Source organism: Photinus pyralis, unplaced genomic scaffold (assembly GCF_008802855.1).
Source record: "Photinus pyralis isolate 1611_PpyrPB1 unplaced genomic scaffold, Ppyr1.3 Ppyr1.4_LG4, whole genome shotgun sequence".
NCBI lineage: Eukaryota > Metazoa > Arthropoda > Insecta > Coleoptera > Lampyridae > Photinus > Photinus pyralis.
In genome coordinates, this window is record NW_022170511.1 from 31,734,043 (window position 1) to 31,745,768 (window position 11,726).

An 11,726-nucleotide genomic window follows, 5' to 3' on the forward strand; every position below is an offset into this window, starting at 1 on the left:
AACAAAATGAACCGTTACGGCATACGCGGCACACCACTAAGACTATTTGAGTCTTATCTATCGAATAGATCCCAGTTTGTTAAATTACCACAGGGTCACTGCAGTAGCCGATCGTTCATGTCAACTGGAATCCCTCATGGCCCACGTTGTTTATCATTTTCGCTAATGACTTAGCACCTTACTTGTTACATTCAACTGACAATAGTGTGTTTATAACCTATTATGCTGACGACACCAATATTCTAATAAAATCAAACACTACTAACGATCTTCTATTGAAAGCTCAATTAATATTTGACAAATTAAATCAATGGTGTAAAAATAACAACTTAATTATAAATACTGAGAAAACTTCAGTTATACACTTTAGAAGTAAGCGCAATACCTGCAAAATCGAAAATGCCCTCGGTATTCCATGCTCCACCTCTACAAAGATGCTAGGAGTAACAATAACAAGAGATCTATCATGGTCAGAACATATAGACAACCTGTGCACTAAGCTTCGGAAATGCTGTTACGCGTTACACTTTTTTAAACGTTTGTGCAATCAAAATACGCTTTTAACTTTATACCACGCAAACTTTCACGCTATCATAAGCTACAACATTGGTATCTGGGGTGCCAGTGCGCATGTGGAACGAATCCTTAAATTACAAAAACGTGCAGTAAGAATAATGTGTCAACTTACATTAACAACGTCGTGTAAAACTTACTTCAAAAAATTAAAAATCTTGACAGTCATTGACCTTTACATCCTGGAAACATGTTTATACGCCTTCAAAAATAAAAAACAGTTTATTAAATTAACACATGCCTATAATACACGTAACAAGTTAGTACTAAATCCTGGTCGGCATAGAACAGCACTTTTTCAAAATAACTTAAACTATTTAACCTGTTAAGATTTTCAATGTCCTCCCAAATTACATACAAACTCAAAACGACATTCGCAAGTTCAAAAAAGAACTCAAAACATACTTACTAAACCAAAATTTTTACAACCTAAAAGAATATTTTGAGCATTGAGTTATATAGGTCAACCCAAAACACATCATGGTTTTTATTATGTACTTTGGTGTGTATTATTGTTTTTATGCATGACAATTACTGCCTACTATTGTTGTACATCTTGTGCGGCAACGTTGTTGCAGTAAAATAAACGAAAAAAAAAAAAGAAAAAAAAAAAAAAAAAAAAAAAAAAAAGAAACTATGGTCATAAATTACAATATTTAAGCTCTCAAATTTTCCTGTTTTTTTACACTTTTTACTCTCGTTAGTACCTTTAGTTTAGAGTCTCCCACACACAATCGAATATACGGGGCGGCCAAAGATAGACTGAAGGGGCACGTCTCGGTGACTTAACAATTAACTTAACTAAATTATCTCTCCTAGGTATCTCTTTTAGCGATCAATACACAGCACCCACCACCCAAACCAGGATTAAGACCTTAATGACAAGTAACAGCGATCAAATAGAAGTGCGATCAAAAGAATACATCCTAGAATGCATCAGTATAAATAAGGATGGGGACTGCCTGTTTGGAGCGATTGAGCACCAACTGAGGCGATTGCCAGTGACATCAGAGCCTCACAGGAAATTAACCAAATGATTAAAAAAGAAATCAACGCATACATCAGGGAAAACCTGGAAGATTTCTACCCACAATTGATAGGAGACGTAGACGGATACGTGGAGGGAAGAAGGAGAGAACCAGCAGGGTTACGGAAATCGTAATCAAGAAGCACCGAGGCATTGAGGTGGAGAAATTTGAAGAAAAAGCAAGAGTATATCCATGGCCCAAATCAAGATGAAAATAAGAAGACTAACAATCATAGGATGTCACATCCCCTCGGACAAAAGAGGTTAGGCGGAACTCAGAAATTGAAGGGAAACAACAAAAAAAAGTGCGAAAAGAACCTGGGTATCATACTAGGCGACTTCAATGCACAACTAGGCAGACTGGACGGAAGTGAATAGGAGGAGGGAAACGGCAGCGACCTTTAGGAACATGGTACACCTACATGGACTGAGGGTAGAAAACATAGTCCAAAATGGTAACATGTAGGAGGGGAAACATTGAATCGCTGATTGACCACATAACAAGGACAAAATCAAAGGAAATAAGCGTCACGAACACAGCAGACATATGGGCAAAAACAGTAGGATCGGACCACAAAATGGTAAAGGGGAAAGTAAAGAGGGGGCAGGGGAAGAAGAGAACAGGAAGGAAAGGACAAGGAGCACAACGGGGAAAGTGAAGGGTGGAATGTGAAACTTCTGTCAGGGGAGAAGAAAAGAAAGGAGTACCGAAAGGAGTGGTAAAACATTAGAAGCAAAAAGGGGATGGGATACCATATGGAAAAAGATCGGCGAAACGATCAAAGAAGCAACAAGGAAAACACTAGGGAAACAGAAACCGCCCATGTGACCGAACAGAAAGCGGGCCAAAACCCAAACTAACCTGAAACAAAGAAGAAGCTAAGGGAAGCTAAGGAAGAAGAAAACAGAGCCTATGAGCAACACGAAATCAAGGAATTCGCCGAGAACATCACCAAACTCAGACCAATGGAGAGGAATACGGAAATGTAATGGTATAGGCACATCAGAAAATATAAAAGGAGGAAACAAGGGGGAAACAGAAAATATATACCAATGACAGCGTGGGCGATGCTGGGACTACTCAAATTCCTAATCAACAGAACCACACACGCGTGGCAAAGGGAGTATACTAGTATACAATGGTTTTGGAAGAAAACCGAACACCAAAAGAAAACCAGGGGGATCAAACAAGGATGTCCGTTCCCCCAAGGCTCTTCGCGATAGCACTTGACCACGCTATAGAACAAACTCGTAATCGCGGATAATTTATAAGACACTGAGGACTTCGTCCAGGCCATCGGGGTACCCGGTACCCGGTACACCCGGAAATGGTGGACCTACAAATATACAACGAAAAGAGCTACATGATGACAAGAGTGCCAGGAAACAACATCCCCAGTACAAAGATGGAGATAAGACCATAGCCGGGAAGGAGATAACCATGAAGCACAAGATCAAATATATGGGAACGTATGTACATAAGCAGCACCCTCAGCAGGCACAACGCAGTGAAAGACAGAATAACCAACGCATTCAGAATCACACACGGAATCTGGAACTTCTTACGAGAAAAGAAAATACCGGACACCTTGAAAATGATGATTTACAACACGATCGTAGCACCGACAATCTTATACGGAATTAACACTTCAGTGCCAACAAAGAGCAACAGACGAACATTGAGGATGGCGGAGTGGAAGGCACTCAGGATACTGAAGAAAACAGCAAACTCACAAGAAAGCAGAGAAGAGAACTGGCCAAGATTCTATGTGCCTCGGAATGGAAGGTAGGCCGACCCTGCCAAACATGGAACACCACCATAAGATGGAAGATGGGAAGAGAAGAGCAGATACAAACATCAAAGGAAGAAAGAAAGCAGAAGAATACTGGAGGTGGAGGAAGAATCAGCCACAAGGACAAGTAGCTAAGGGGAGGAGGAAAAGGGGACAGAAAGTAACGCAGGGAGAGGACAACAATAAAAAGAGCCTAACCCAAGGGAAAACAGGGAAGGAACGAGACCAAAGGATAGGAACAACGGAAGCCAATGAACGCCCGGAGAAGAAGCTATCACTAGAAAGCAGAGTTCCCTCTAAGGCAGAATACCAGTGGCGAAGCTGTGGCCATACCCGTTCGGGTCGGATAACACCCAGTTAGCCGCCCCCCCACAACCCCCCCAAACCACAAAATCCACCACATTTTTTGGCATATGTCGCGGCCCAGCGCGATGGCAACAAAGTAGTGGAGAAACGTCCCTGATAGTGTCTACCAGGGATGCATCCTCACGACAGTTGACTAAATCCTGGGAGAGGCGGCAACGCCAGGCATATGTCAAAGTTTCAAGTTTCAAGTTCGATTTTCATATAGAACGTTTGCACTGTATCTTTTTGCACGGAAGCAAAATCATCTCATCTGGCACGCTCGAGTAATGCCTGATCGCTGTATCTCGCTTTATAACGGTCGATAACGTAGACGAACTCGGGCGCGCGCTTATATCGCGGAAAAAAGACTGGAGCACTGGAGCGAAGGAGTATAAGAGCGAAAGAAGTCGGCGTCACTTGCAATTTTTTTAAATATTAATGTGACAGTTTTGACAGGAGTCTCGTAAAGTGACAGGAGTCTCGTAAAGTGACAGGAGGCAGCAAAAACTAAAGTGTAACTGCCACTGTCACGGAATAGTTATTTACATAAGTCAGGAAAATGACACATTACTGGAGGGACCGAGTACTTTAATTTCCGAGTCAAGTAATGTCATTTTACTGACGAGTTTTGTATGAAATTTTACCCGAAATCGTATTTTAATATAAAATTTCAATTTTCATATAGAACTTTTGATTAGCCAATCTGTCATTGATGACAGGAGTTATTATAGACATTTAGCATTGTGACAGGTGCGGCAGGAAAAGTGACAGGTGCGGCCGGTAAAGGGACAGGCGGCAGGGAAAGTAGACTGGCCTGCCTCTGTCATGGAAACTATCATTTTCCTGACCTAACGTAGGCATAAAAATGAAAGTTTGATGATAATTTTGGGTAAACTAAAATTTCTTGACATAAAAAGTAAGCATGAAAATAAAGATTTTTCGAAAAAGCTACACAAGTGAGATAAATGATTATTTGAAGAGGGACTATTGAAATAAATACTCCTACCTTCGGGCCAAATATTTCTGAACGCCGAAGCAGATAAACTATTGTTCTAAAACCATTCGAATTATGTTAAATTGGTCCAATATATTAACGTGAACTGATTTAACATACAAATATAAAACATTTCATTTCATACTTTCTATTAAAATACCATACCTACAATTTGAAATGAAATAATGTCAATTCAAATAAAAGAAAAAATCGATCACTTGATTTGTTTGATCTGACAGTAACTTGAGACATTAATGTATACGTTTACGTAGATGCCGGTTGAGGTTGCTAGGCAATATTCCAGTCTGGTAAAAGTTTTCAGCCTGGTAAAGCGGCGATTCCCAGACAGTATCAAATAAAGATATTTTTGGGACGAATTTCAGATAGCGAAATAAGTTCGCTCTTAACGGTTTCAGAAAAAATTGTGTCATGAACAATATTATTACTAATTACGTAACAATTATGACCAACACCAAATTTTAGTTACAAATTTCCTTTCGAAAACGTTAAAACGCGTTCACTTAACTGCATAAAATTTGTGTTGGTAATTGACGTTAACTATAGAATTTTTTCAGTATAGCCCTCTCTCTTTTTTCACAACTAAAGAAAATTGTTAAATAAATAGGAATATAAAAGTTATTAAAAAAATTAATGCAATTGTCTACGCTTTGACAAGGACTCGGATGGAAAAATATTTAAAATCAGTAACCAAGTCAAGGGTATGGCAACACTGTAAAAAATTGTTTGGAAAACACTGCATAAGCTGTCATATAGCGAAACTCGAGATTGTATCATGTACAGTGAATTCCAAATTGCTTGTTTTCGATGGTTTCCGTGGATATTTTGAGAACTAAGAGAGATAGATGCAGCTTGAACTTCTCGGAGGTGTCTTGATTGACGATGTCAATTTTGACGTATGACTTGCGCGAACGTGGCAACAGCGCGAAAGTTCAAAAATGCAATAAAAAGTGTTTATTTTATAACTCAGTTATTTGTGGGAATATCAAAAAAGTAGATTTTATATTTTCCATTAGTCTGGCACCAAACTTTGTTTTTTCAAATCGAACATTTTTTGCACCAATAAATTCCTTATTTTTTTCTATTTAGAAAAATATGTATATATGTATATATATTTGATAAAAAATTGAGATAAATAGGGAAAACCGTTATTCAGTCTTGAAAATGTCGATTAAATACTAGTAGACCGTGGAATATATAGTACATATTTCAGAAAATGGTCAAAACAATAGTATTTTATGTATCTTAAATCTGACTGAAACCGATGTCCATGGTTTACTCAGACTTTAGATTGATTTATATTGAATACAGAGACTAACTGAAAGAACTGGAACTAACTCTTAGAATTATAGAATTTGAAATGAATTCTATTAAATTACTGAATATCCTGAAATATAAACTATATATTCCACGGCCTACTTGTATTAATCCCCATATTTACGACTTTTATGGTCATTTTCTCACGCACATCCCTTACGGTGAATTGCCTGCCGCTATGAGTACAGTACAGATAATAAAAAATAATCGATGATGTGAATATCCTGTAATATCGATAAATCCATAATGTGACCATATCTAGTAATATAGATATTATCGATAGTGAATTTCTATTATCGCACAGTCCTACTGTTAATTAAAAGAATGTGTGATATTTTGCAAAAAAGCCAATATCCCCAGCAGCTGATGCGTTTAGGGGGTATATCCCATAATTGGGGGAGCCCCACACTCCGTGCGTAGAAACAAAAAACTTAAAAAAATTGTTCCCACTACGATATACGATATCTTATTATTCATAAAATCTGGGAGCATATGAATAGTGCCTTGAAAATATCTGAAATAGGCTGTGAAAATTGAAAGCTTCTGATGGTTTTAAACGGGAGACGAAATATGCATGAATGGCATAACAGCGCGGAATGCAAGGAGACAAATAATATTGATTTTTACATTGCATTTACATGAGTGCAGGATACCTATTGGGTCCACTATCCATAAATGATTGTTAAGCATTTCAATGTTAAAGTAAACGACAAAAGTTTCACCCACGATCGTATTTTTTACCTTCCTCTCTACAAACTGTTAAGCTTTAAATTCAGTAACGGACCATAGTAAATGCCTAACATTTTTCTCAAAACGTAAGACGTCAAGAAAATTGTAATATTTACAAACATATATCTTTCAAGAAGGCATGCAGAAACAGAAGGAGTATCTCATTAAAACAAAACAAAAACATTCAGCACGTAGAACACCCGGATTGCGTTCGTATTTCAAAATAAAATCTGAAGGGTTGTTTTTGATCTATTTCTTATGATATGGAAAAGTTTGGAGGTGTTTCTATTAAAAATAAGGCCGTAAATTGTTTTGTCTCAAATTTTTCCGTAAATTGCGGACAGAATCGAGGTGATTACCATAAATTGAACTGTTTACTGGTTAAACTTTCAATCGTAAATTACTTGAATAGACCGATAAAAACGAAAATAATTCGTTTGTTTTATTGGTTTCAGTCTGTGACAGGCTTTGGCATTTGGAGACAATGCTATGTGACATCTTTTTGTTAGGTTTCGGCGGAAATCAACAGAAACGCGCCCACCGGTACCTGGCACGACAAGCGATGCGTGCAACAAATTTATTATTTTCATTTTGGTTCCCATTGGAACAGCTCTAAGTACCTACGTACACAACTCGATTCGTGAATATGGCACGTAAATTACTACACCTGACGGTTTGAATAGTATGCGTTTTGACATTTGTCTTTTAACACAGGAAACAATTTGCTATTGTACCACAAACTATACTCGCATTACTGCAAGCATAGATCAATAAATTTATATATGATAATGTATTGTCGTGTATTAAATTTCATTTCAGATTGGCGAAGCGTGTTTTTAGTAATTTGACAAATATGTGACCACAAGATAGGTGTAGCAGGAAATGTATGTCAATTGAAATCTTACAATTAAACCACAAAGTAAGAAACAAAAACGGCCACCGTAGAACTAATCAACAAACATTTTTTTCTGCGATAAAAGAACTGATAAGCTTTCATAAGTTAAAATGTTAATTAGAAATATCTACTACAAGTAGAGTAAAGGATAAAAAAGTACAACAAAAGTATGTCACGATTATTTGAAAACCTAAACGACCGTTCTCTTTGTAGCTCGCTCCGATCCCTCAGTGTAATAGGCCATTTCTTTGATATTACTCTCAAATGAGCAACCATGTTCAATTTTCTTAAGTCCTCGCACACAACGAACAGAAGACTTTTGCCTTTTCGAGTTAATTTGAAATGTGTTCCCAGCTCCGGTAGTCGGTATAGTTGTTAGGCAATAGGCAACATTTGTAATGCTGAAATTAATATTGTTTTATGAGGTCATATATTGCATGTCGGAAAATTAGTATAATAAAATGATGAGACTTTCGTGGTTTCGACTTGATTGTAAAATATAGGTACGTCACAAAGTAAATTTAATTACGTTACAAAATCGATGACGAGTTGGACAAGATACCATCAACGTATAGATCCTTGGTAATTTTCAATTGTTTGTTTATATTCAATCGTTTAGACGTCATTTGGAGAAAAAAAAACCTTCATGTGTTTAGCATATTTTCATGAAAAATGGTGATAATATCTGTGTATTCCATTTGTCAAATGTGACTATTCCTATTGAAATAGCATGTTACAATATTTTGAGCGGGGCGTGACTTGAGCTATAGTGTGAATTGGCCTTTAAGACGATTTATTATTATTATTATTATTATTAACGATCCTCGAGATGTTGATAATTTTGTACTGCTGTCTGTCTGTTCGTGTGCACGATAACTTTGTTTAGAGACGTCCACCCCGCTGGACCAAGCCCCTCCACCATTGTGAATCAATTTAAGAATGGTATCCAATTTATGAGCTATTTAGGAGCTTTTCATATCGCAAGCTTAAAATTTTAGACCTCGCTTAAATCACTAGGAATCGAACATTTCTTATGGGGTGGCCGAGTCTACTTGGATTCAGCCCCCACACTGATCAGAATTACTTTTTTGAAATTAAATTTTGTACTGGAAGTAATTTCGATTTTTGAACGCCACTCTTAAAAGGGCAAATAGATATAATCGATGGGGCGGCCATTTCCACTTGGACGTAGCCCCTCCTCTGTTATCGTTTACATATTTCAAATTAATTTTTATGCATGAATATGGCCCCTTCTCCACTATCAAGTTGTCTAATATCCCAGATGTGTTGGGGGACAAAGCAGAGGTACATTATTTCTGGAATACTTGCTGTATCAGTAATGTAGCGTAATATACCATTTTTGATGTTAAATTAATACTTAAACACCATGACGCTTCATCACATCTTCAGAAGAGCTGATAAATTTGAAGCTAAACTTAAAGCAGAGGTTAACCATTTTAGTTTCTATAAGAATTTAATAAATCTCAATTTTCCATTTTTCGACTTTTTTAAGAATTGAATATACTATTGATTTTAAAGAAGTTTTCCCTTTGACGCTAGAATGTCAGAAACCTTATTTCTTTCCGATTACGGTTAATTTGTATATTCGGATGTTTCAGAAGATAGTTTTCTTTTGGTTTTAAATGATATACCACTCACTATGGTTTTCTATTAGGTTTTTACTGAATCTAGTTCGTGCAAAATAAAATTTCTAAAAAATATTTATAGATTTATAGAAACAAAATCGCTCTCTCAAATCCAAGCTAAAATGTTCAACAAACGAAATTTTGACCGAACTTCAATAAAAAAATTACATATATGATAATTACATTTATCAATTCGATTTTAGTAGATCAACGCATAATGTTTTGATTGTTTGTAAATATGAGATTTTTGTTTGAAATTGCCAAGCAAAAGCAAAAAAAAACCACTTGCTTTAAAAACGGTGTTGAATACATTGTATTTTTGTAATTAAAACCATACTGGTAATTTCTAATCCATGATATCTTAATATTTACAACAGATAGTTAATAATTAAAAACATTGGTTTGTTTGTGTAACCAAGCATACTACAAATTAAAATAGAATTCAATTACAATTTTACCGAAACCAGATTTTTGATCCATAATGAAGAAGAATGAAAGTTTGTATGGACCTTTCAAAACAAAGTGAAAAAAACACACAAAAACAGAGACATAAATGTGTAATTTACACTTGCTCAGAAGCCATTGGACAGAGCTGTCATTTGCGCACTTGTTAACACAGCTAGTTTTGCTTCTAGCATCTACATTCAGAGAGCAAAGCAGGTTCGTAAAATATTCTTTTTATATATAGGAAATATTTTCAAGCTAGTTTCAGTTCTAATCTAATTTGTATCTAATTTCAAAATTTCAAGCTATCCGAGTTAAAAAATTGGTTATTTCAATTCATGCTTACGTTATTTCGCAACTTTCAGCTAATTTTAAATCCTTTTTTCAATTTTAAATTTTAAACGTTTTAACTTTTTGAGTTTTTTGAGATTAACCAAAATGCCAAACAAGGTTTTTTTTTAATGTTTTAAAGGTCGAGTTCATTTTATGCTTTTCTGATTTTTGAGTTATTTAGCACCAAAATGACCAAACGAATTTTTATTGCTTTTTAATATTATTCTGATTTCCACGAAATTTGGCGTCTGGGGGTGAAAATCACGAATCTGTTAAATTAGATTTAAAACTTGAAAAAAAAATCCACTGCATTTCTTGGCTGGACAACGGAAATTGGTAAATCTACTATGAGATGTGAGCTTGAGGTGGGAAAGGGCGAAGGGCAGAGGTGCCATTGTTTGTTTTTTTTTAATTAGTGGACTCTAAAAAAATTGTTCTGCATATGAAAAAAGGAAAATAGTAAATTTAATTAGCTTTCATTTTTATGTAGAACAATTTTTTCTAGAGTTCACCGTTTGCGAGATATAATTAAAAAACCTAAAAATGGCACTTATGTTCCCCCTTTCCAACTTCAGCTCACCTCCCAGGGACGGGGGTTATTTTTAATTTACTTTTCCAATCGGTATTATCAACGTTCTTAGAAACAGTTCTTTCCAAAGCTACGCTGTAAATTCAAGAATTTGTTGAAGTAAGTAATTAAATAACGGTTAAATCAGACTAATGTGCATTTGTAGGTTAAAAAACTCCTTCTTGGGGATCCCCTTTACACAAGAACAAGACGCGTTTATTTTGAAGGCTCATTTTCGAAGTGCTATACGTAATGAAGATGGAACGTGGTCATATTCGTTCCAGTCCTGTCGAGAGCAGTTTATGGAAGAGTATCCCGATGTTATTATTTCTATTTGCCAATCTTAGGAAACGAATCGTTGATCGATTTGAAAACAAGAATTGCATTTGTAAAGAAAAACATACAGATCGTCCATTACTAAGAAACGATGAAGTGGTCGAAGACAAAGAATGGAAGCGAGTCCTAGAAAATCAATCCGTCAGTTAAGTGCCCAAGCTGGTAAGTGGTACACGTAGAATGAATTTATACCTACTAACTTTATTTTCGAATTACAAGAGTGTATTATGCAACATGCCAACAAATTTTGCATAAAGATCTACGTATACACCCGTACTGGGTTTCTGTTCTACAGCAACTGCACACTCTTGATTATGAGAATCGACGTAAGTATTGTGATTGATTTACTAACAATGACTTATTTGTAAATTTAAAATAAATGATTACGCTTGGAGAGTGATTGTATGTACATACACCACTGGAATTAGACAAATGAAAATCTATTATTATCAACCATTACAATTTTTTGTTTTGCGGGAAATTCAAACTGTCATCAGTTCTAATGAATCGCCCGGTATTTAAAAGTACAGCAACTAAGGTGAACATAACAACCTTTGACATCAACCGGACGCGTCCATCCAGAGATTAGAAATGTAATTAACATAATTAAAGTGGCAAAATGAAATAGTGAAAACGAAATAAGTAATAATTCTTTGCTAAGATTTATACTAATGGTGCAACGGATTACACCTTGTATTACACTATAAT